Source organism: Mesoplodon mirus, assembly GCF_964341445.2.
Source record: "Mesoplodon mirus genome assembly, chromosome: 19".
NCBI lineage: Eukaryota > Metazoa > Chordata > Mammalia > Artiodactyla > Ziphiidae > Mesoplodon > Mesoplodon mirus.
Genome location: NC_138995.1, coordinates 556,961 through 584,003, shown reverse-complemented (window position 1 = coordinate 584,003; position 27,043 = coordinate 556,961). Strand labels below are relative to the sequence as shown.

General features: G+C 49.6%; 1 protein-coding gene across 8 annotated transcripts in view; it reads right to left on the bottom strand.

The window, feature by feature from the left end:
* Positions 1–22,539, bottom strand: part of ANKRD11 (ankyrin repeat domain containing 11) — a 165,630-nt gene extending 143,091 nt beyond the window's left edge. For 7 of the 8 annotated variants that reach the window (XM_082606347.1, XM_082606350.1, XM_082606346.1 and 4 more), the window contains exon 1: positions 22,240–22,538. The gene's annotated coding sequence lies outside the window, so the exon portion shown is untranslated. Of the gene's footprint in view, positions 1–22,239 lie in introns of all 8 variants that reach the window. The other variant, XM_082606349.1, reaches the window with a different exon arrangement.
* Positions 22,540–27,043: the final 4,504 nt, after the last annotated feature.

Here is a 27,043-nt window from a genome sequence, read left to right as displayed (position 1 = left end):
TGGAGGGAAAGAAAGTCACGCCGTTCTAACCTCCAGAACCTGATGCTCTCATGACCAAGCAAGACAAGAACAGCGGACAATCCAGGGCCTTCCCCGCGGGGCTGCGCCATGGCTGCAGAGAGCCCGTACTGAAGGCCTGGCAACTCAGCACTCGACTAGTACTCACTACCAAGCTGGACTGTTTCCACAGCAACCAGAAAGGAACTCTAAATCAACTGGTTTTACATGGAAATTATTCTCCGTTACAATAAAATATTGCAGTCAGGAAAAGCATTTGGACAAACAACTAGGTAGGCAACATCAATAACATTAATGCTAATTATTTATTCACCATCCGTACAACTTTTCCTTAAATTCTAAAATGCTTTATATTATATTATTCACACCAGAAGTTTGAAAGCCATTTTATGAGCACTAAATATTACCATCAATAAAGCACGCTGGGTCTTCCATCTTTAAATCAGGAAAAAGTGGCAGAAGATATCACAAGAGCAAGTCAACAAGTACAAAAATACAATCAAATCAAAGTTCTGATCTTTGCTCTAATATCTACATCAAGCAAGAAATGCCCTCAGAAGTCTGAAGAAAGATCAGGAACATAAAAACGCTGAGCAACACAAAGATGAAAAGATAGAAACAAGTAAATTCTGAGAACAAAACCACCTTAGCCAAGGCCTTCTCACATCAAAACCACCAAGTTCCAAATCCAACTGAGGCGCATCAACCCATTTTCAAAACCTGGAATCAAATTCAAAAGCCCCTGTCTGCCTTCGACATCCCCAAAGCTACTGCTAACGTGTCACAACCTGAGGAACTCAGCACCGTGGGGACGGTCACGCCGCCCTGGACAGAGATCAGAACGCTAGTATTTCACAGGACCCTCTGTTTACTAGGTTGTTCACAGAACAGAAAGTGATTTGTTTTGTAACGATAAAATGATTATTTACACATTAACATGAGGAAGAAATACAAAGCAACACCTAGGCACACCAGGAAAGGGGTCCAGGCCCTGCTGGGCCACGCCTGCCTCCAAGCGGCCCTCCCCACCGTGGCGGCTGACGGGGGACTGGGCTGCCCAGAAAGACGCTTCTCCCCGATCCCCACCTGACTGGGGGTGACCGGTTCTTCCGGAAAGAGGCTCTAGCATCTCGCCTGCCAACAGCACCGTGACCACTGCCAGTCCGCACACAGGCCAGAGAAGAGGCCAGGGCCACCCACAACGCCCTTACCAAAAACAAGGCCCACCACCGCTCTCTGACTGGTATTCCTCCCCCAGACCCACCTGCGCCTCTGGAATCTCCCTGACCCAAAGAGAACAAGGTACCTGCGAGATGCCTTCCCCTTCCTCCTGACCGACATGCTGGTTTAAAGGTGACTGAATCTGGGAGGGGATGAACCACACACCACTCACCATGGTTACACGCTCTTTGTGGTCCAAAAGGACTTTCACGATCTGACACATGTGCAGATGCTGCCAGGCGTAACTACAAACTAAAACCATGATGACTTTTAATAAAATTAACTGTCTAACCAGTAACTTTTTCAGCCTTCTCTAGACAGAAAGAGAAATCTCTGTAAGATACAAACACCCACCAAACAGCAGTCCCTCAATGTATGGAAGCTTTCTACCTACTCAGAAAGGCTGGCCATCCTGACGCTCCTCTCAAAAGGTCAGAACTGCGCTGCTTTAAAAACAAATCAAAAGCACTCAGACCTCACTGGTGAGTGTGAGCCAGCACAGTCTCAGCAGAGAGCAACCAAAATGTCAAATGCCCATGACCCTGACCTTGGAATCCTAGGGACGGAACCAACAGATGACACTTACACCAGAAGGATGCACACGGATGTCATTCCGTCACAGTGATATGCTGGAAACAAGAAAACGTCCGTCAGGAACAGGCAGGTTAGCTAAGGTGTGGCACATATGTGTTATGATGATAGAAAAACTTGAAGCAGCTCCCCAAGTATTAACACAAAACAAACTCAAAGAATAAGTGGAAAAAAGCAAAGTACAGAAAAACATATATCTGCCACTCATGTAAACCACTCTGCACAGACTCATACACTTGTATACGCAGGGCCACCCCTACAAGGACACCCAAGGGATGGGAAGGAAGCGGCCTGCAGCTCGGCACCAGGGGCCAGGAGCCAAGGCTTCCCGTGCCAGCCTACAGAGAAAACCACTGTTCTCAGTGGAAAACCAAGCATAAAGACAAAAGCAAAACCAAACTGTGGGAGGATAAAAGAATGTACAGTTTTAGTCATCACAGCAGGATCAATCTACTCCATCACCATGGATCTTAACAGTCCGAGGCAGAGAAATTTTTTTTTCTCCTATTTGACCTGAAAATCCTCGCGAACCTCTACCTGTCCAACTGTTGGAGTTACTTACATGTTCCCTCTAATGACACAGCTGACACACAGCCTGAAGTGTCCCCAGCTCCTCACAGCAGAGCGGGCCTCAAGTCCCAGGGAACTGGGGTTTCTCAGGGCATTAGCAGAGCTGGGTGGACACCAAATGTGGGTGCGCACTTCAGAGTCATTCATTCGTTCATTCATTCATTCATTCATTTATGGCTGCACCGGGTCTTCGTTGCTGCGTGTGGGCTGTCTCTAGTTGCGGCGAGCAGGGGCTACTCTTCGTTGCGGTGCACAGGCTTCTCATTGCGGTGGCTTCTCTTGTTGCGGAGCACGGGCTCTAGGCGCGTGGGCTTCAGTTGTTGTGGCACGTGGGCTCAGTAGTTGTGGCTCACGGGCTCTAGAGCGCAGGCTCAGTAGTTGTGGCGCATGGGCTCCATTGTTCCACAGCATGTGGGATCTTCCCAGACCAGGTATCAAAGCCATGTCCCCTGCATTGGTGGGCGGATTCTTAACCACTGCGCCACCAGGGAATTCCCCAGAGTCTCTTTGGGCAGACACAACACGCACGCACATGGGTGCACAGGCTGGCAACTTGCACCACACGAAGCCAGTCAAACGGGTGCAAGTCTGCCCCCTAAGTGTCTTCCCTGGCCTCCTCCACCACAGACGGGGCAGCAGGTCAGCACAAAGCATGTCGCAGGGTGTGGACGCAACATGACGTGGACAAGCGTCACCTACAAAGGGCTTTTGCCAGCAAGGCCCACACACACACAGCACAGTCCCCTGCCAGACTTCCCCGCCTACACATCATGGGGGCAAAGAGTAATCTACAGACCGCGAAATCATTCTCACACCTAAGCAGATTAACACTTCCCATTACCACCTGACATCTGGTTCACATTTATATGTCCAAGTGTCCCCAAAACACCTTTTTAAATTGAGACGTGACACTCAGCTCGACACGTTTTTTTAAAGCCCTTCTGCCCGCTCCCCCCAAACCAGGATCCAAGCGAGGTTTCCTCACTGCCTGTGCTCACTAACACAGATGCAGGATAAACGTCAGTCAGAACAGTTCACAGACAAAGCCCTGAGTTGGCATTAGTGATGCTGAGTTAGATCACCTGGCTAAGGGGGGACCAGCAGGTCTTCCTACTATACCGACACACGAGTCCTTCCACAACCAAGAAGTCATCGGTGGGGTGACCCTTTGTCAGTACTTTGAACCAAAAATTTTACCCATAGGTAAAAAGGTTTAATCCAACTCTAATCCAGCCTTTCAACCTAACTTCCAGTTAACAGGAAACACAGGACAGAGGAGGAACCAGTTAAGACCCCCGAAGCCAGACAACTCAAGAAGGCCCTTCCATCTACGGGTGACTGGTCTCAATTCAGGAAGAAGAAACAAAGGGGGAGGCTGACGCTAAAGACCCAAAGGAAAGGTGCAAACACAGGATGGAGTCTGCCAGGACCTGAGCACGGCCCCGCAGGCTATCCCACGGCGCACGACGCTGCTGCTCGCAGGAGACTGTCATTTTTTGAAGGCGCTCCTGAGGGGGACATGTCAGGAGGCTACATCTTGCTTCCAAATTGTCGGGTAGCACACACACCCACAGATGAAGCAAACAGGGCAAACTTAGCAAGCGCTCAACCCAGATGGTAGCACGTGGGTGATCATGGTGCTCTTCCTGCCTCTCCATAGTTCTGAAAATTGTCATGTTAAAAAACTGGAGGAAAAACTAAAACCTTCATTTTTTGTGCTCAAGTTTGCTGGACTAATAAAAGGTACTTACAAAATCAACTAAAAATACTCTTTATGCTAGGTATTAGGGACTTCCCTGGTGGTCCAGTGGGTAAGAATCCGTGCTCCCAATGCAGGGGATCCGGGTTCGATCCCTGGTTGGGGATCCCACATGCCGCGGGGCAACTAAGCCCGTGTGCCACAACTACTGAGCCCGTGTGCCTCAACTAGAAAGCCCTCATGCCGCGAAGTACAGAGCCCACGTGCCCTGGAGCCCACGAGCCACAACTAGAGAGAGAAGACCCACACAGCACAACTAGAGAGAAGTCCACGTGTTGCAACTAGAGAAGCTCGCCGCAACTAGAGAAGCCCGTGGGCCACAATGAAGAGCCTGCACGCTGCAACAAAAGATCTCGCATGCCACGACGAAGATTCCACATACCGCAACTAAGACCCGACACAGCCAAATAAATAAATACATATGTATTTAAAAAAATAAAAAGACTCTGCGCTTCCAACGCATGGGGCACGGGTTCAATCCCTGGTCAGGGAACTAAGATCCCACATGCCACGGCGTGCCCAAAAAGATTTTTTTTAAAAGGGTAAAATACTTCAAGAAAATAATAATAAAGCAAACATGGCAAAATGCCGACCATTCAACCTGATACACAGGGTGTTCATTTCACCATTCTGTCCCCTTTTCTGCACTTTATAACAAAAAGTCAAAAGCAAGTGTTCCTTTAAAAAAAAAGTGTCACTGGTACAGCTGCTGTGGAAAACACTCTGGCAGTTCCTCAAAAAGTTAAACATAGAATCACCACATGATCCACCAATCCCATTTCTGGGTGTGCACGCAGAAGAACTGGAAGCAGGAACTGGAACAGATATTCGCACACCCATGTTCACAGCAGCATTACAATAGCCAAAACATGGAAACCTAGCCATCCATCAACGGAGAAATGGGTAAACAAAGCTTGTTATATACATACAGTTCAGCCTTAACAAGGAAGGAAATAATGCTACAATATGGATGAACCATGAGGACACCACACTGAGCCAAAGAGGCCAGGCACAAAAGGGTAAATATGCAGAGTCCATGTCCAGGGGTCTCTGTGGACAGACGGCTTCTGTGAGGGAAGGTTAAAGAGTCTGAAACGGAGAGGAGTAATGGTCATTAGAACAGTGTGGATGTAATTAATGCCACTGAACTGGACACTTACAAGTGGTTAAAATGGTCAATGTCATGTTATTTACATTTTATCACAGTAAAAGAAGGATGAGAAAAGTTTAAGAACATATAGATCAAGGTAACACCCCCAGCTCTGCACCAAAGAGTGCCTAGAGAGGACTGCAGCTAACTATGAACACATACAAGGCAAACTCAACACAGTACGCAAGCGCTTCCCAAGCCGCTCCCAGAAAACACGGTTCAGGGCTACAGTACCTAAGACGAGGGTCCCCCCTTTCCCAACGAGCTTGTTTCCACTACAGCTGAAGATGCCTCTTCACTGAATCCACACGCTAGATACAAAAAGTGTCCTTGATAAGGAGGACCAGGAACGACTGCCTCCAGTCACTGTACCCTGACCTCCCTGGATGTAGGGGAACTGTGGGCACAGAGCCAGAATTCCTTTCTCTCTCCAACTGGCATTTCTTTTCTTTTTCCTTCACCAAGTTTTCAGAGCACTGGTGATTGTACATCTTTGAATATGATTAATTGTGCTCCATGGGAAAACAGGTCACAGTAAAATAGTTCTGGAAATAGTAAATATGGCTGATATATTTTAAATGTTAAAAAATTAGACCTCGGGACTTCGCTGGTAGTGCAATGGTTAGGAACCCGCCTGCCAATGTAGGGGACATGGGTTCGAACCCTGGTCTAGGAAGATCCCACATGCTGCGGAGTAACTGGGCCCGTGAGCCACAACTACTGCAGCCCGCACGCCTGGAGCCCGTGCTCTGCAACAAGACAAGCCACCGCAACGAGAAGTCCTCGTACAGCAACGAATACCCAATGTAGCCAAAAATAAATAAATTTAAAAAAAATTAGACCTCATATTTGTCTCTTGGTATGTATTCTTCTATTTCCAATTTATTATGGCTTCAAAAGAATCCAAGGAAAGGGGGGGAAACGGCTTATTACGGGGAGTGCTTGATACGCTGCTTCTGCGTCTTCCTCTTTCGGGAGTAGTTCCTAAGCTAACTTCAGTCTTCATTAAGACACCAAGGACAGAGCACAGCAGCGGCGGCAGCCTGCTTGGCCAGCCTGGATGTGGACTCTGGGGAGCAGCATGTGCGGGGCCCTCAGGGCCGGCAGGTCTCCATGACTTGAGGACCTTATTTTTACGGCCAAGTCTGACAAACAGGAGGGCACATATGAACAATCACCCTAATGCACACTCTGACTGCAAAAATGAAAGAGAGGAATAGACAAAAACTGGAAGATAAGTAAAACCAAAGTTCTAGAGTTGGTTTTTCTTTTGAAATCCCTCAAATCTGTCTAAAAAGAAGACATCCTATCCCAAATATCTCAGTAGAAAAGACAGACCCTACACCCTTAACCAACCTGCTGCCTGCATCCCACATGGGAACTCACGGCCTGGCTGCCCCCTGGAAGCAACCTGGATGTCCTGCCCCCACGAGCAGCGAGCAGCATCCCTGCTGACAGGACAGGCACAGCGGCGGGGAGCTGCACCCTGGCCCCCTCCCCTTCCCCCGCGGCTGGTGGAGAGTGGCGCTCACGCGCACCCACTCCTGGTAAAGTCTGCCAACAAGCAGCAGCTGCTTCCTACCTTTGTCATCAACAATCCTGGAGGCTTATTGAAAACCCCTTATTATAACTATAACTCTAACCTCAAAGGACCACACCTCAACAGAACGAAACCTTGATTATCCTGAAGTTTTCCAGGATGAGGTAGCCTGGAAAGCTCGACGTGCCTGAACTGAGACGTCCCACACTGACACACTTGAGCCCTCGCATTCAATGACTCCAAGCAGGTAAACATCCCACCACCGGTAACTGCATGGATACCGCGTCCCCCGATCCCCGTGTGTCCCCCACCCAACACTCAGTCCCTGGAGGATCAGTCCTTAAGGGTTTTGGTGTCAGATAACCAACCTCGGGAAAGTGTAGGGTCACTAGAAGGCAGGTTTGCTCCCGCAAGAAACAAATATGACCTGATACAAAAAGTATCTCACTACGGGCTTCCCCTGGTGGCGCAGTGGTTGAGAGTCCGCCTGCCGATGCAGGGGACATGGGTTCGTGCCCTGGTCTGGGAAGATCCCACATGCCGCGGAGCGGCTGGGCCCATGAGCCATGGCCCCTGAGCCTGTGCGTCCGGAGCCTGCGCTCCGCGACGGGAGAGGCCACAGCAGTGAGAGGCACGCATACCGCAAAAAATATATATATATATCTCACTACTCAGAAGTGACTTTTAATGAAACTGAAGGCTATTTAAAGCAGCCTACTTCCCTAGATTAATCAGCACTTGATATTTGCTTTTCTGTAAACTCAGTTTATGAACTATTTGTGTTTATCTTTTATCTTTTTAAGTGAATGCAGGTACAGATACACTAACATGCCAGCAACAAGGACTGGGCAGCGGCAGAGTGGTCGTGGGGCACCATGGGGACAGTGGGGGCAGCGGAGCGCTGAAGGGCCTCACCCTGTGCAGCAGGTTTCAACGGCACTCCCAGGCTAGATCTTGTAGTGAACTTCTGTATTCTTTTCCCGTTTTACTGAAAAATAATTGACTTCCATCACTGTATAAATTTAAGGTGTATAGCCAGATGGGTGGATTAACATACATTGTGAAATGATTGCCACGGGTTCAGCTGACATCCATCTTCTCATACAGACACAATAAAAACAAAAGGAGAGAAAAGGAAAACAGCCTTTCCCCTTTTCATGAGGACTCTTAGGATTTAGTCTCCTACCAACTCTCCTGCAGCCTGTTCAGCAGTGGCAGCTATAGCTACCAAGTGGTGCACCACCCCCCCAGGACTTATTTGTCTTGTAGCTGAAATTTGTACCTTTTGACCACCTTCCTCTAATCCCCCTCTCCTCACTCTCTGCCTCTGGTCTCATCTCTTTTTCTATGACTTTAGTGTTGTTTTGTTTTAGATGCCACATATAAGTAAGATCATACAATGTTTGTCTTTCTCTGACTTACTTCACTTATATAATACCCTCAAGGTTCATCCATGTGGTTGCAAACGGCAAGATTTCCTCCTTTTTTATGGCTGAATAATATTCCATTGTATATATGTACCATATTTTCCTTATCCATTCATCTATCAACGGATATTTAAGCTGTTTCTATACCTTAGCTATTGTAAATAATGCTTCCATGAAAATGGAGGTACATATATCTTTTCAAACTAGTATTTTCATTTCCTTAGGATAAGTACCCAGGAGTGAAATTGCTGGATCATATGGCAGTTACTTGATTGACTGATTGACTGATTTAGGTCTTAGTTGCAGCACGCAGCATTTTTTTACTTGCGGCACACAGACTTCTTAGTTGCGGCATGCCTGTGGGATCTAGTTCCCCAACCAGGGATCGAACCCGGGCCACCTGCATTGGGAGCGCAGATTCTTACCCACTGGACCACCAGGCAAGTCCCCATATGGTAGCTCTATTTTTAATTTTTTGAGGAACCTCCATATTGTTTCCGTAGTGGCTGCACCAATTCACATTCCCACCAACAGTGTAGGAGGGTTCCCTTTTCTCCACATCCTCACCAACACTTGTTAGTTTTCTTTTTGATAATAGCCACTCTGACAGGTATGAGATGACATCTCACTGTGGTTTTGATGTGCATTTCCCTGATGATTAGTGACGACGAGCACCTTTTCATGTTATCTGTTCGTCATTCATTATATTCTTTGGGAAAATGTCTACTCAGGTCCCTTCCCATTTTTTTATTTGGGTTATTTGGCTTTTTGCTATTGAGCTGTATGAGCTCTTTTTTGTATTTTGGATATTAATCAGATACATGGTTTACAAGTATTTTCTCCCAACTCCATAGGTTTTCTGTTCACTTTGGTAATGGTTTTCTTTTGTTAATCGAATTATTAATATAAATTCACTAACATCTAGAATGAACGTGACTTTTACATCCCAAAGAGTAGTTTTCGTTATGTAATCAGTTTGTAACATTTGCAGGAGAGGCCCATGGGCATGAAAGCTACCAGCACCGCCTCACCCACACCATGTTCTACCTACCTGGGCCCCCAGCGCACACAGGCTTCTGGGCGAGAAAACTGGCGTGCTCTCCCCTGTGAAGGGGGCCAGGAGAGCCTTTTCTCCCCTTTGATGCAGTGACAATACCAGGAGAATCTATTCAGCAGACAGTATCAACAATTAACAATGAGGGCTTACTTCTCTGAATGACACGCTAGGCTTCCAAGTCAAATTGTGAATTTATTTCAAGGGCAAAAAGCATTGCGCTGTGTCTCATCTATGTGACTATCACCTCTAAATCTTATTAGGTGACAAGTTAGTTATATTTTCAGCCGTAAAGCTACAGTTTAGGAAATGTAGCCACTAACGAAAGATATTACTTATGTGGGAAGTTTAGAAAGTACCCTAGCTTTTGATGAGGACACGGGTCCAACTCCCAAGTGGCTGCCCTGTAAACAGAGGTGTGGCTGGAGCTAAACACGCAGACACCAGGCCGCGCAGGAAATAAACTCATTAACATTAGTCTGTTTGCTACAAATCTCTCCGCCTCCTTATAGAGGCCCACAACGCACTTCCAGCCTCCCCTAAGAGGGATGCGGCAGAGCTCGGTCCCCCAGTACTAGATACCTGGCACCCCCGCGGCTGTTATTTACTGCTCTCAAGACTGCAACCTGCAAGCAACTCAGAAAGAGAAGAGTCTGAGAATGAGGGGAGCACAGACTATTTCCCTTCTTAAACCAACAGCCCACTTGCAAACACCTGGAAACGAAGTAGCCTTCGCCTGTTAAACTAAGTTACTTTTACAGAACCCTCTTAGCTCTCAAAAGCATCCCTGGGGCTTCCCTGGTGGTGCAGTGGTTGAGAATCTGCCTGCCAATGCAGGGGACACGGGTTCGAGCCCCGGTCTGGGAAGATCCCACGTACCGCGGAGCAGCTGGGCCTGTGAGCCACAATTACTGAGCATGCGCGTCTGGAGCTTGTACTCCGCAACAAGACAGGCCGTGATAGTGAGAGGCCCGCACACCGCGATGAAGAGTGGCCCCCGTTTGCCACAACTAGAGAAAGCCCTTGCACAGAAACTAAGACCCAACACAGCCCTAAATAAATAAACAAATACTTTAAAAAAAAAAAAAAAAAAAGCATCCCTGGACAAAGAAACCGTACTAGGCCAGCCTCAGGGAGGGTGAGAAAAGGCCAGAGAGTAGCGCAGCCACTTGAGTCCCTGCCCTATCCCCAATCCCCCATCCCCGTGGTAATGGGGCAGCCATCAAACACTGCAGTCAGGGTCACAAAAACAACTATAGCAACTTGTTCTCTCCCTCAGGCGCAGGGCAGTTGTCAGCCAGTAAAATGGTGAAATGCTTTAATGTTACGGGGGGTGGTAACAAAGGGACTTGGCAGAGCTACGAGCGTTTAAATGAGTGAACGTTCAAAGCCAAGCACCACACAGCCAAGCGGCCCAAAACATCCACTTCTGCTCTCCACTTCTCTCTCCATCTGCAATTAGACTGCATGCAATTTGGGGCCCTGACTGTACTGCTGGCCCAGGAAAGCCTACAGAGACCATCCCCCGCTGAAGGCTCCAGGGCCAGACGCCCTGAGCGTAACTGCTGCCGCCCACAGTCCGACCAAAGGACGAAGTCCTCGTGACACAGCACATGACAAGCATGCAGTGACAGAGGCTCCGTTCTGATGGCCTGAAGCAAACTGCACCGACTCTCACGCGAGCAGACACCGGCGCATCTTCACTGGACAACGAGCTCCAGGCACACAGGGCTGTGCATGTCCTGCCAGGTGCCACTCCTTCCTCAGCCTAGAGCCTAAATTTTTTTTTTTTTTTTTTTTTTTTTTGCGGTACGCGGGCCTCTCACTGTTGTGGCCTCTCCCGTTGCGGAGCACAGGCTCCGGACGCGCAGGCTCAGTGGCCATGGCTCACGGGCCCAGCCGCCCCACAGCATGTGGGATCTTCCCGGACCGGGGCACGAACCCATGTGCCCTGCATCGGCAGGCGGACTCTCAACCACTGCGCCACCAGGGAAGCCCGAGCCTAACTTTTAAGATCCGTCTTTCAGGCAAATACTGACTAGGTATCTGATCATACGTGCACAACATATGCGTAGAACTATGGGAAATACAGACAGCGTGCAAGAGAAGCCTAAGATATCGTGGCCTTTCTCCTCTCCACCCACCCGCCTTCACCGCATGCTGCTTCTCCAGCTTCAAGTTCTCTAGCTCCTCCTACCCAGACTCAGAGCTACTCTCCTTGGCCTGCAGTTTAACTGTCTGGGAATAAGACGTGTAGGAGCCAATCACAGGCTCCTGGGGAGCTGCCCACTCCTCCCTGCAGGGGGCAAGCACCAGAGGCTGGGGCGCCTGGGTCTGTCACAGCTCCACAAGGCAGGGGACCTTTTATATAACTGGCCATCCCTCTCAGCTGACCTTCAAGTATCTACATCAACACTTGTCAGCCGGGACTTACCAGGTGGCACAGTGGATAGGACCCCACGCTCCCAATGCAGGGGGCCCGGGTTCAATTCCTGGTCAGGGAACTAGATCCCACATGCATGCCGCAACTAACAGTCCGCATGCCAGAGTTGAGAAGCCCGCCTGCCACAACTAAGAACCCCTGGAGCCACAACAGAGGAACCCGCCTGCCACAACTAAGACCCGGTGCAACCAAATAAATAGTCTTCGCATCTTGTCCAGGAAGCCCACTCTCAAGATCCCCAGGTGCTCTGAGAGCGGCCTCAATGGGAGGCCCTCCCAGCCTCGCCTCAGGCCAGGCTCTGGCAGACACACTTCGCTCCTCAGTCACTTCCCTGGGACAGCACCTCTGCCAGTCATTTGAACTCAGGCATCATTCCTACAACAAAATCTCAATCCCATCATCCATTTCTACTGCTCATCATACACTTCCCTAGAAAATGGTGTTCCCACTTCCTGTAACAGTTTCCACTGAGACCTTTCTAAACCAGACATCATCCAAAAGCAGAGGATGGCGGGGCTGAAAGAACAGGCCAGAAAACAAGGCAGGGGCCCCTCAGGAGCAGTGGCCACCCTGGCTGGCACTCACTCCCTCCACCCAAGCCCTAGACGCCCCCTCTCTCCTGGCAGCTCAGATTCAGGCATCGCCAGGCACTGGCCTTCCGCTGGCACCAGCAGACCCCACGCACGACCTCTGCCGTCCCTCAGCAGGCCATGGCCACGGCCCTCATCCTAAGTCCCACACACTCGGGCTGTACTCCGTTTCCCTGGCTTCATCTGCTACCACCTTCTTTCATGGGCTCCGTGTTCAAACAGGCCAAGCTGACATTCTCACGTTACAACCCGCCCTCCTGGCCCTTGTCCAGAGCCTTCCGGCAGTCTGCCGGCCTGACCCTGCTCTCTGCACACCCACCGACGCCCACCATGCTTCCGGAGAACTTTCTGCATCACCCCCCAGACCCAGAGCCAGAAATGCCCTCGCCCCTGCGTGCAGCTCCTGCCCCACATCTTGCCTTCATCTCTGTGCTTCCCCCACAGTCCTGCACACAGTGAGCAACCAACAAACATCTGACTAAATCAGTGGGATGTGGGGAAAGCTGTCTGTTTAGTCTTAGAAGCCCCTCCCTAAAGCATGTTACGCATTCCAGTTACAAAAAGACACCAAACTGTTCTCCCCGTATACAGCAGGCCACATCCAGGAAAGCACTCAAAGAAACCAGAAGTCAGCTACACAACTGCCTATACACAGTTGCTTTACAACTGTGCCAAATGGTTACAAAGACAGAAAAAACAAAGACTGTACTCTTCACAACTGCCAAGGTCATGAAAAACAAGGAAAAGACCGAAAAACTGTTACAGATAGGAGGAGACCAAAGAGACAGGCAACTAAATGCCATGTGTGATCCTGGAGCAGTGAAAGGACATTAGTGGGAAACAAGTGAAATCTAAAAGAATCTGGGATTCAATTAACAGTATAACGCATCAATGCTTATTTTTTTATTTTCAGCCACGTTGGGTCATCGTTGCTGCGTGCGGGCTTCCTCATTGCGGTGGCTTCTCTTGTTGCAGAGCATGGGCTCTAGGTGCATGGGCTTCAGTAGTTGCAGCTCACAGCCTCAGGAGTTGTGGCTCGAGGGCTCTAGAGCGCAGGCTCACTAGTTGTGGCGCAGGGCTTAGTTGCCCCGCAGCATGTGGGATCCTCCCGGACCAGGGCTCAAACCCGTGTCCCCTGCACTGCCAGGCGGATTCTTAACCACTGCGCCACCTGGGAAGTCCTAATGCTAATTTCTTAGTTTTGCCAACCTTACCACTGCTATGTAAGATGTTAACCTTAGAGGACCCTGGGTAGAGAATATAATGGAACTCTCTGTACTACTTTTGCAACTTTGCTGTATATCTAAAATTACTCCAAAATAAAAATTTATTTAAAACAAGACCTTGGGACCTCCCCGGCAGTCCAAAGGCAAAGACTCCACAGTGCCACTTGAGGGGGCGCCGGTTCAATCCTTGGTCGGGGAACTAATATCCCCCATGCCATGTGGTGCAGCCAAAAAAAATTAAATTAAAAATAAAAATTAAAAAGAATAAAATAAAAATTAAAAAATAAAACAAAACCTTGTCCAGGACATGTGTTTCCACACCATATCCACTAGTCCCCTATCAATGCCAAATGATGCTGGCTGACGGACGGCACTGAGCCTCTCCAAGAGCCGAGGCAACTCTGGGGAAGCGAGGCCTAGCGCCAGAGCCTGCTGCACACTGACCCGGCCCAACCTCACGGGTTACGACGGCACCGTGGACTCCCGGTGTGGCTGGCAGAATAATGTCCCCAAGGGGTCCACGTCCTAATCCCTGGAGCCTCTAGATATCTCAGGCTACTCATCAGCAGACGGAGGATGAGTCTGCATCACCCAGATGAACCCCACATAATCACAAGTGTGTCTAACAGTGGAAGATGGAGGCCGAAGACAGTCAGAAGAGAGCTACGTTCTTAGCTGTACTTTTAAATCTTTAATTTTATATGAAGGTTTATATAACACTAATGAATGTACCCAATAAGGCAACAGAATGAAGACACTGACCTGCGATAAGTTTCAATGAATTATGAAAAGTAACAGTTTAAATAAACGTGTTGTGTTTTAAAAACAAAACAAAACAAAAATCCACCTTGGAAGGTCAGAGAGACACAAGGTTGCTGGCTTCAAACATGGAGGAAGGGGCCATGTGAAGAGCCTCCAAAAGATGGAAGATGCAAGGAAATGAAGTCTCCATGGAGCCTTCAGAAGGAACCAGCCCTGCTGACACCTTGCCTTCAGCCTAGCACGATCCATGCCAGGCTTCTAAACTGCAGGACTGTAAATAAGAAAAAACCTGTATAGTTGTAAGCCTTTAAATTTCCGGTCATTTGTTACAGCAGCCATAGAAAACAGTGACAGCACTGAAATATAAAAACCACAAGGGTTTCTCCAGATTGTGAGAGCATGCCTTCCTTCCAACCTTCACAGCCTCCTGTGGTACCTCTTCAAATCCTCCATCTCCCTTCTGTTTCCCATCTCCCTCTAGACAACATATTTGGAGCCTAGAAGAAAACTATCAAGGCGAGGAAAACGAGATGCTGTGGGTTAAACTCTAAGAGATTCCCCACCCAGTGTTCTGAAACTTCACTGTGCCCTTTGCTTAAATATCTTTTTTTTAAAACATTAGAGTTATTGCTTAAACAGTCTTCTTTAAAAAGTTAGTCATCTGATGAGAACCCAGGTTCAGCAGAATCAGATCTAATCACTTCACCAAAGAAAAACAAAGTTCACACGTAAATCTCATTAAGGTTATATCTGCTGAAAATTACTTCAGCTGTGAGTGAAAGCACATATCACTCTTCTAAACTTCATACTAAAAGATAAGAGACACAATTCAAAGATCACCTTTCCCAAGTATTTAGGGGAAATTTTTCCCTTAAGAAAACATTCTGAGCTTTAGCATATTTAATATATTAACTTCTAGACTAAAACACTTCAAATTCCAGATGGACTCTTCTCAAAGTAATGGAAATACCTATGTAGGTAAGCTAAAGCTAAACGGAACAAATCATACCCCTCAGCAAAGAAAGAATTCACAAAGTCTATAAATTCTTTGAAATCAGAATCACCAGAGGGCTACAGTTTCAGACCCCCTAAAGACTGGCTTTTCGGGACTTCCCTGGTGGCACAGTAGTTAAGAATCCGCCTGCCAATGCAGGGGACATGGGTTTGAGCCCTGGTCCGGAAAGATCCCAAATGCTTCGGAGCAACTAAGCCCGTGCGCCACAACTACTGAATACCGAGCCTGCGCTCTAGAGCCCACGAGCCACAACTACTGAAGCCCACGCGCCTAGAGCCTGTGCTCCACAAGGAGAAGCCATCGCAATGAGAAGCCCGCGCACCGCAATGAAGAGTAGCCCCCGCTCGCTTCAACTAGAGAAAGCCCGTGCGTAGCAACGAAGACCCAATGCAGCCAAAAATAAATAAATAAAGTTGTTTTTTTTTTTAAAAAAGACTGGCTTTTCTCCTCTGTAAGCATCCAAAAAGGCAAGATTTCTTACAGCGCTCTGCACATCCTTTAATTAGTCCAGTGTTTTAGTAACTTTTTTTTAAAGTTAATTCCTTCAAGACTGCTGCTTTGGGGTTTTGTTGTTTTTTTATTTTTACTTCCTGTTTTACAGGATGTAAAACCGCATTCAGAAACATAGTACATAACAGCAAGGCTTAATTTCTAAAGAGTAATAAGGTTCTTCTCTGCTCTTCTCATGCTCTCTATTTTAGATAAGTTTACACAGTACAGCCATAATATTCTCGTCTACATTATCACCGAGAATTAAATGAAAGTCTTTTTTATTTTACTGGATATGAATGCAGTTAAAAAAAAAAACCCACTATTCCTAACTTTAGCCCAAACCTTATGAACAAAGCACCTTCCCGAAATGTTCTCATTATTTAGAAACGTTCATTATTCCAGGACATTCGCATTCTGGGTCTGAAGACTGCCACTGGAAGGGGGAGAGGAAGGGACACTTTACTAATGAGCTGAGAAAAGTCTATTTGCTGCATTTTAGATGAAAAGTAATCTCTGATATCACAAAGTTATTAAGCATTTACAAGTTAAATTTCAATCCCAGCCATTCTTAAAGGTCACTTTTTTTTAAAACAGGTAACTAAAAAAGGGGAGATTTTATGAATTTTATTTAACCTTGACAAAATACTTTTCTTTGACCTAAGTGATCAAAATTGTTTTAAGTTGAGCAAAGGCCAACATTCTTATTTTGTGAAGAGGTGCACACTGGTTTCTTTGCAAGTGGAAAAAGAGCACCTACAGATTTTCAGGATAATAAATAATTCAATGCACAGATGCCAAAGGCAGGACTGGACACGTGGGTCTCGCCCTCAGCCAGCAGCAAGGACGCTCTAACTCAGCACTGCTCCCGACGGCCACCTACTTCCATCCTGGCGGTGGAGGGGGCAGCACAGAAGGATTTTCAGTCCTTTCAGTCTTGGAAAAATCTGAGCTGTATTAATAGGCCAGACGTCTTGTCTTCTATTTTCACATTGAAAACCCACTTAACTCTTTATTCAAAGGACCAGAGTTTGAACTGCAGGATTTCTCAAGTTCTAGAATGTCTTTGAATGTTTTCAACAACCACCAATTCCCCTCACCCCTTACCACCTAAAATGTTAAAACCACACAAATCTACTGTTATCTAAACCAAGAACTCAAGACTTTATCACCCAAATTATACCCATGATGAGGCTTTTCAATAACAACCTTTTCCCAAATACGTAAGTTACATTTTTAAAATTTTAGAAAACAGAAACATAAGGGGGGAAAAAATAACACACAACTCCATTTTAGTGTATTCCCCCCAAAGAGATTTTTTTTTCTTCATTAAAATGCCAAAACTAGGGACTTCCCTGATGGCGCAGTTGTTAAGAATCCGCCTGCCAACGCAGGGGACCCGGGTTCGAGTCCTGGTCCGGGAAGATCCCACATGCCGCGGAGCAACTAAGTCCGTGTGCCACAACTACTGAGCCTGTGCTCTAGAGCCCGCGAGCCACAACTACTGAGCCCATGCACCACAACTACAGAAGCCTGCGTGCCTAGAGTCAGCGCTCCGCAACAAGAGAAACAACCATAAAAAGAAGCCCGTGCGGGCCTCCCTGGTGGCGCAGTGGTTGAGAGTCCGCCTGCCGATGCAGGGGATGCGGGTTCGTGCCCCGGTCTGGGAGGATCCCGTGTGCCGCGGAGCGGCTGGGCCCGTGAGCCGTGGCCGCTGGGCCTGCGCGTCCGGAGCCTGTGCTCCGCGGCGGGGGAGGCCGCGGCGGTGAGAGGCCCGCATACCGCAAAAAAAAAAAAAAAAAAAAAAAGAAGCCCGTGCACCGCAATAAAGAGTAGCCCCCGCTCTCCCCAACGTAAAGCCCACGCACAGCAACAAAGACCCAATGCAGCCAAAAATAAATAAATGAATTTTTAAAATGCCAAAACTGGGCAGGGGTGAGGCAAAAATGTTAAGGGGCCCGCCTCCATTCTGGAGATTTTATATTGCTTTGGCCTTTTTTTATTACAACCGCTTAGGAAATAAAAAACATAAATCAAAAAATGCTAAACCTTTCAAAAGACTCCACACTGTTCACATGACACGCGGCCAGCAGGTGCCTGAAGTTCTCATCACCATGAGCAGCAGTAGCAAACTACACCTGGCGAGCCTCTGACTGTGGCCCCCACATGGCAGTACTACTAAGGCTGCTTTCACAGAAAGCATTCTTCTTCTTCCACAAAGACAACTGTTACTTTATTTCCTGTTCTGTGCCAATTTTAAAAGCTATGCCCCACACCTTTCGCAAGTAAACTTGTAATAAAAACAAATAGGAAAATGGCTAAAATGTACATAGTGTAATTCCTAGTCAATCAAATAAATGTTCATGATGCTAAGTATATCCTTTCAAAATTTCTCAAACACTTCCATACATTGCCTTTAAACAATTCAACAAATACTTCCTGAGCCAATTCTAAGCCCAGGGTCATGCGTAGGTTGGGCCCTGGGTGACAAAGGGACCGTGCCTCTCTTCATTCAGCTTAGAGCCCTGATCACACATTTGATCAACTGTGTTGATGTGGGGTGGGGGCGGGGGTGAGGATGTGCAAGGGAGACAATGATGGATATTCAGCAAGACCCTGGTCCAGGCAGAGGGTCACCTAGGAAATGAAAGGCCAATGGAACCAGAGCATGAGGAGTTGAGAGGGCTTGAGTGAAGGACATGGCGGGGGGGGGGGGTCACACAATGAGGGTTAAGCCAGTTAATAATCCTTTGGGACACTTTCATAAAAATAATACTTGTAGGGCTTCCCTGGTGGCGCAGTGGTTGAGAGTCCGCCTGCCGATGCAGCAGACACGGGTTCGTGCCCCGGTCCGGGAAGACCCCACGTGCCGCGGAGCGGCTGGGCCCGTGAGCCATGGCCGCTGAGCCTGCGCGTCCGGAGCCTGCGCTCCGCAACGGGAGGGGCCACAACAGTGAGAGGCCCGTGTACCGCAAAAAATAATAATAATAATACTTGTAGTTCTAGCATATATATAAAACACTATTTGGTTGAAAAGTGAATTTAAAGAAAATTTTAAATATGGGGAGGGAGGAGCAGGAGTTAAGAAAAGCACAGAACGCTAACAAAAACATACTTACATACACAGCTGAGTCTGATCCTGGCTTAAAAGATATCAAGAATAAGATGCATCAAACAACAACAAAAAAAAGAACCTCTTAGAAAGAGAAACATCTCTATAAGAATTAACAGGAAAAAAAGAGGAATTAACAGAGAGTTGTTGAAGTGGATCATTTCCTAAGCCTTTTTAAAGAGGCTTTCTATACCGATCATCTCTAACTGCCTGCGTTCCAGGTGCTGGGGATTGACGCCATCTTTCAGAGAGTTTAAGATAAAACTGAAAAAGTTGAATTGCACAGAAATTCCATTTGAAATTCAAATTAACAGAACACACAGGAAAACATTTCAAGACAGTAACTTTTATTTGCATTCATTCGATTTTCGTACAAAGTTTATCCAACAGGCCAAACTCAGTCCCCACAGAGCACTGACTGAACAGCAATAGTGAACTGACCCAGCACACGGCCAGGCAAGCAGTGCAGCGTCATTCGCACCTATTAACTAGCAAGTGTCTTGCTATTCAAGGAAGCTCATCCATTAGACTTACATATGAGAGATGAAGGGACTTACATGGACTAATGGACAGATCAAAACACTTATTTTGGCAACAAATGCAGACCGTGCTCTGAACCAGCATTTACCGACGCTCTCTAATTATGTTATTTAGTTGATGATGGGCTCATTGCCATCCTATGCAAAGTAACTCTCCTCTCATGTTGGATGAACCGTAACCTTACTGTGTCAAATGTACTTAAAGACTCAAGGCACGCAACGCAACGCCTCTTGAAAGATATTCTCCAGTACAAATAGCACAGCTTCTTTAACTCTACTTGTAGAAAGTTCTACTTGTCACTGTATCAACACTGAAATTAGAGCTAAGATGACAGCCACTAGTCACAAGCAGCCCATCTGGTTTGGAGAGATGAAAGGCCTGCTGTGCAGTGTGATTATCATGGCTGGCCCACAGCACGCCCAGAGGAAAACATCCAACAGTGGCGGCACAAAGGTACAACTGCACAGGAGGAATTCAAGACTATGTGACACCTTTAAAAACAAACTTCTGGTAAATTTTGTTACGTATATTTTCCCACGATAAAAAAAAAAACCTTTAGAAGAAAAAGATCTTTTCAAAGTTTCAAAGCTGGGTCAAATTTGGCACTATGCGTGGGTAGCTTTTTAACTAACTCAAGAGGCACACACAAAGGACAGAGGAAAATGTCACAGCAACTTGGTCTTTGTTTCCTCCGTTCAGAGAGCCAGCCTATCAAAGGCGAGCCCGCTCCTGAGCGTGACACCGCAGAGGGAGGACAACAGCTGAATGGAGGGCGGGGGATGAAGGGTCACAATCTAAGTTGAGCAAGATGTGTTCCCTTTTTCCTTTCTAACTACAGCTTCAAAGTAATACCAGAGTACTTGTGCAATCGTTCTAAAAAACACAAACAGAACTCCAGGTCTTCCAGGACAGCGACACTGAGTAAGCGCAATCAAGGTCCTAAAGGCATCAAACAGTCTCAGGGTCTCTGATTTAGAACTATCCAAGTTATGCCATTGACTGGGTTTGCACAAACCAAAAATAGTAACTGTTTCAATGGCACTTCTTCTACAAGCAGTATCATCTTACATCTTTTGGCTGAGAGCATTTCATCACCCCCCCAATTCAACAACTGCGCGCACTCTCACTGCTCAGTGCAAAAGGAATGTTAAGAACACTGCAAATTCACTTCAGAATACTCTCTCACCAGTTAAGAAAGCCTGAAATTTGACTTCTCTGCTGAGAAATCCTGTTCTTGCAAATGAACATAAAACTTCTCATGACCTACAGAAACCATGAAACCTAAGCCTGCTGCATCTGAACTGTTAGAAAGAAAATGGGTTTGAAAGCACGGGGCCCTCTTAGGACAGCTTAATCTCCCAAAGCCTCTTCCAAAACTCTTCGGAAGTTGGGATACAAGACTAGCTTTCACAACACAACAGAAGCAGGAAACCTTGATGGGACACGAGTAAAAGAGCAGGCCTCAAGAAAAATTAAGACTCCCCCCAAAACGGCAGAGATACAAGATTCAACAACACAATCCCTCTTTGAAAGGGGACTGAATCCATGTGGCAGGGCCAACCCTACACACACACACACACGCACCACACCACACCACACACACACACACACCACACACACGCACGCGCTCTCACAGCTACCGCCCTGCCAGGGGATGATGAAATGAGGAACGGAAATTAACATTTCAGGCAACGTCTCACATTGTTCCTTGAGGCCAAGGGCTGCTGTTGCAGCCGCCGCCGCCGCCGCTTCCCTCCCACCCGCCCCCCAGTCCCGCCTACCCTCCCCCCGAAACACCCCCGCACCGCTGCCCCGCATTCCTGCCCCTCCGCGGGCCCACGCGCCTCCTGCGGCCCCAACGCCCCCTCTCCCTCCAGGGCCCCGGCTCGCCCTCCCCCTCCGGCTTGGAGCCCGAAGCCGCCTGCTCCCATTTCAAAACAGCGATAATAATAGGACGCTGGGAATAACAACTACAGCCTACACGGCGAAGGCGCCCCTCCCGCGGGTCAGAGGTCGGCGCCCTGCTCCCCAGGTGCCCGGGGCCCTCCACAGCCCACGGCCGGCCTCTCAAGGCTGCCCGGGCCCCCCAGGCCCGCCCGGAGCCCCCAGCGGCCCGCCGTCTGCCCCTCACTGCTGCCCCGGGACCCCAAGGTCCCCACGCCCACCCGGAGCGCCCCGTCGGCCCCTCCGGCTCCCCAGGCTCACCCAGAACCCACCCTCAGCCCCGTGTCGGCCCCCAGGCCTGCCCAGAGCCCCCGTCGGCTCCTCAGGGCCCTCGAAGACCCCCGTCGGCCCCCGCCCGTCCAGAGCCCTCCCTCTGCCCCTCAAGGCTGTCCCAGGACCCCGGTAGGGCCCTCAGGGTCCGAGGCCCACCCGGAGCCCCCCGTCGGCCCTCTGGGCCTCCCAGGCCCACCCAGAGCCCACCCTCAGCCCCTGTCTGCCCCCCAGTCCAGCCTGAAAGCCCCGTCTGCCCCCGGCCCCCAAGCCCGTCCGAAGCCCGCCGTCGTCCCTCCCGGCTACCACCCAGGCCCTCACGCCCTCAGGCCCACCCGGACCCCCCACACACAAGCCCGCCCGGAGGCCCCGGAGGCCCGTCACGGCTGCCCCGGACCCCGGACCCCAGGCCCGCCGAAGCCCGATGCGCTGCTCCGCCCGGCGCGGAAGGCCTGCAGGCCGCAAGGCCGCCCCGCGCCCCGCGCCCGCCCCAACCCCCGCACGGCCGCGGCTCTCACCGGCTCCGGCTCCGGCTCCGGCTCCGGCCCAGGGCTCAGCGGCGGCGCGCGGGCGAGGCCATGCAGCCCCGGGCCGTCCCCGGCCCGCGGCCCGAGCGGGAAGGCGGCGCGGGCTCCGAGCGCCGGCGCGGCGGGCAGACGCGAGCCCGCCCTCGGGTTGCGCCGCGGCGGTCGGGCGCTCACTGAGGGGGCGTCGGGCCGCGCGCTCGGCCGCGCCTCCCCGCCTGGGGCCCTCGCTCCATCGCGCTCCGGCTCGGGCGGCCTCTGGCTCCGGGACCCGGCGGCGGCTGCGGCGGCGCGGGCCGCATGAGACGTTACCTCCCATTGGCCCGCCGTATCCACCACCACCATTGGCCCGCCGCCGTCGGGTACAGGGCTGCGCACGTCACGGCGTCGGGAAGGAAGTGCGCGCGGGGCCACGGGGGACGGCGAGATTGACAGCTTCTAGTACAGGCCGGGGCGGGACCAGAAGCACGTCCGGGGACGGATTGGGCAAGGTCTTGCGTCCAGGCGCACGGGACGCTGGGGTAGCGAGCAGCTGGATTGGCTACCTGCGTCGCGGAGGAGGCGGGTCTTTTGTTCTCGGACGTGACGATTGGCCTTCCCAAGTGCCGGAAGCGGCGAGGGGAACGGTCGGGAGCGGGTCTGGGCGGAAGGCGCTGGAAGGCGCGGTGTTGCGGTGCGGCCGCGGCGCCAGCTGGTCCGGAGGCGCGCCTGCGAGGACAGGGCCCGGGTTTGGGGCCTTCTGTGCTCTGTCCGCTCACAGCGAATCCGTCCTGCGTTGGCTGCACCTGCCGCTGTCCAAGGGGTGCTGGACCAACCGTCCGCCAACCGAGTCAGCTCTCAGACTTGCTTCCTTACAGGAAACTAAGATCTGCAAGCCGCGCGGCGCGGCCTAAAAAACAAAAAGAAAAACACTGACCTCAACCAAATAGAGAATTGAAAGTAGGAAATACGAATAAGGAGGCAATTTGCCTTGAAATAATCTGAAAACATTCTAAGGCAAAAGCGAAGTTCCACAGAAGCAGAACCTATGGGTAAAAATATACAGTAGAGGAAAGGAAAGAATTAAGCCACTGAATACATTAATTCACAAATGTTTACTGAGTGTCTGCTGTGGGCCAGGCACTAAATCAGGCACTGAGAACGACCTGGAACAGCCGGTAGTTCATCAAATAGCCATACAAGTATCTAATTACAGGCTGTGATAAGTGCTTTGAAAGAGAAGTGTAGGGAGTTAAGAATACTGAGTGAAAATCAGGCTTTGATTGGGGAGCGGCTTGCAGGTTTCCCTACTTAAGTATTGACACTCAAGGTGCTGACAGAAGGTTAACGAAGAACTACCAAGTAAGATGTGGAGAACATCCAGTGAGGCCGCCCCAGCCACATGTGACAAGTCCAGGTTGACATGGGCTGTGAATATAAAACACTGGATGTGGAAGACTTAGTACTAAGAAGAAAAAAATGTAAAATGTAAAAAAGTAAATTTTGGGGACTTCCCTGGTGGCACAGTCGTTAAGAATCTGTCTGCCAGTGCAGGGAACACGGGTTCAACCCCTGGTCCGGGAAGATCCCACATGCCGCGGAGCAACTAAGCCCGTGGGGCACAACTACTGAGCCTGCGCTCTAGAGCTCATGCATCACAACGAGAAGCCACTGCAATGAGAAGCCCCCGCTCGCTGCAACTAGAGAAAGCCCGTGTACAGCAACAAACACCCAACGCAGCCAAAAATAAATAAATAAATTTTTTTAAAAAAAGTGAATTTTTTGTATTTACAACGTGTGGAAATGATAGTATTTGAGACAGTTGCATTAAATAAAATATAGTGTTGAAATTAATTTTACCTGTTTCTGTTTTCTTTTTAATTATGGCCACTGGGAAATTTTAAATCATACCCTGGCTGCATTCTGTTTCTGTTGGACAGCCCTGGGCAAAGGGGCAGCCTAACCCGTGTCCTGAAGGTGGAGAGAGGGACAGCACCTCTCCTCTCGTGGTGTCTGGAGGGATAGCACTCATTGGTTCAGAACACATTGAGGGCTTTTAAGTGCCTACTATGTGCCTGGCACCATTCTAAGGCCTGTATTAAATGTGGAGTAATGGGGGCTGGGGAAGGACTCAGATAAGATGACCTTTGAGCTGAATCACAGAGTGAGGAAGCAAGGCAAGTGGACTGAGGAAGAGCACTCCAGGAGGGGGCAGGAAGGAGCCCCGACAAGCACAGAGCAAAGTTGGATCAAATGAGATGAGGGAAGTGGCTGGTGAGGCTCCCAGTTCAGAGTTAGGGTTTCACTCTGAATGAAAAGTAAGCCACAGCAGGTCCCAGGGAGGTGAAGGGACCTACTGTTGAAAGGGTCGCCGGACGTCCCTGTGGTCCAGTGGGTAAGGCTCCACGCTCCCAATGCAGGGGTCCGGGTTCCATCTCTGGTCAGGGAACTGTATCCCGCATGCCGCAACTAAGATGCCCACGTGCTGCAAAGAAGATCGTGCGGGCCATAGCTAAGACCTGGCGCAGCCAAAGAAGGAAAGAAAGGGTCTCTCTGGAGACGATGGGAGCACAGAGGAGCTGGCAAGAGGTGGCAGTGACGTCTGGAGTGGCGAGACAGTGTGACCTGGCATGTGTTTTGAAGATAGAGTAGGCAAGGTTTTGTGGGCTGTGAGAGAAAGAGAGGTGTCTGGGATGGAATCGACATTGGCTGGAAAAACATGGCGGGGTAGAGCTTAGTTTTGTACAGTTAAGTCTGAGATGCTTGGGCCTCCTTGTGGGGCTCTAGGGGGACAGCAGCAGAGAGGTGGCCAGGGCCTGCAAGGCGTCCGGGCACAGGGGTGTGTCTTAGCCTGCAAGCGGCCCCTGCAGTGAAGGGCTCAGGAGCAGCACTGCTGAAACAGTGTGAACAGGACAGGAGGCCAACAGGGAAGCTGTCATAGTAATTCCAGAGAAAAGAGGCACAGGAAGAATGACAGGGACCTAGTGAAGGCGGACGATGGCAGGGTGGTGGGACGGGGTCAGGGGCCAACCACCTGCTGGGGCATGGGGACGGAAGGGGGCTGCCAGAGCCAGCATTGCCATGTCTTCCAGTTTTTTATTGGAAATTAAATTTTTATTGGACATTTCAACAAAAGGAATTAATTTGCCAAACATCGTGTGGCCAAGCAAAACATCAGATCTACAAATTCCTGATTTTGATCCCTAAAGAGGAGTTCTCCAGCCCTTGCCTGGGAAGCCTGCTTTCCTTAATGCAGTTACCTGCGCACACCCAAAGATTCTGACTCGGAAGCTCTGGAGTGAAACCCAGAGCGTGCACCCACGTAGTCCAGGGGCCATCCTCCGTCTCCAGAGCGTCCCCCAGCCCAGTCAGGAAGGCCTGGCCCCGACAGTGCCTGTGCTTGGACATCTCTGATACTGCTCCTCGACTGGATTCATCACAGCCCATCCGCACCCCACCCAAAGCTCCTGGATTCATCTTGCAAACACTCGTACAGGGCCTACTGTTTGCCAGGCACTGACCTGGGTGCTGTGGATGTAGCCATGAACAAAACCAGGTTCCTGCCAAAGGCACGCACGCTCCAGCATGTCTGTGCCCCTGGAACCAAAAGGAGCTAATTGTTGACCAGATACAAGCCATTCATGGCTCCAGAAAGGCCCAGTGATGCTGGGCCTCCCGCATTAGAAATGATGCGTCCTACCTGGTCCCCCCCTGGGCGATGGCACAGATCACCTCTCCACGCTCCCCTGCCCACCCACACCCCTGTGCCGTGGCCTGGGAGAGCCACGAGGCTGCTGCACCTGCTGGGCTCCTCTCTCCCTTGCCGAGTGGCCAGAGCAGCCCCACAGTCTGGCACCTCCCTTCTTTCTCTTCCCTGAGGCCATGTGATAAGAACTGACATCTGGGTTTGGGCCCAGCTGGCCCAGCCTCAGCCCTGTGCTCGACCCCAGCTTGCCAGCATTCTCAGCATTAGAATCTGGAACCCAAGCTCATTTCACAGTAAATTATTATGCGTTTTGCTTTCCAGTTACCATAGCTCTTTGGTGTGTTTTCCCCAAAACCTCAAGAGGAGGAGGAACTGTGGCAGAAAGCAGGATTCAGATATCCCTGGGGCCCCTGACCTTGGGACCACCAGAACCACCCACCAGTTTTTAAAACTCTGTACCCAGTACTTTTCCTGTAGTCCTACCTGTTTTGATGTCATGTTAGAGTCAAAATGTCATGATGTATTCTTTTCTTTAATGAATTCATCACAAATCCAAGTAGGAAGCTTGAGAGTAAAAATGTCTTCCTAAGACTTTTTTCCTAGTAAGGCTGTCCCACACGTGCACAATGTGTTTTATGTGATGAATTTCAGCCTGCAGAAGGCGGGGGGCCTTGCTCAGCTGGGAGACGAACTTGAACTCATTCAGAAAATGATTGGATGCCTGCTATGTGCTGGACAGTGTTACAGCCACAACAAAACACGGAAATCTCTTAACACTTTCACAGTCAGTCAGGACTTGAAGCACCGTTTTGTGATAACGTTACTGGAGTAGAATACGCCAGAAGCTTTGCTAGGCAGACACATTCAAGTAAGTGACATGACACCGCCTGCAGCCCCTTTCCTTGGATTTGTGAAAGAGCCACAGACGTCCCTTCAGGGAGGCCGTGTTCCTCGCCATCCCTGGAAAGCAGCCCTTGGAGATGCAGCTGAGCTCTGCTGCTGATGGTGGATGGGACAGCAGCCCTCTGGCTGGTACCAGTTCTGCAACTAACTACAGTGCTTATTTTCCAGGATGGTAAATTCAGAAGCTTTTAGTAATGCTGAATTCAGTAA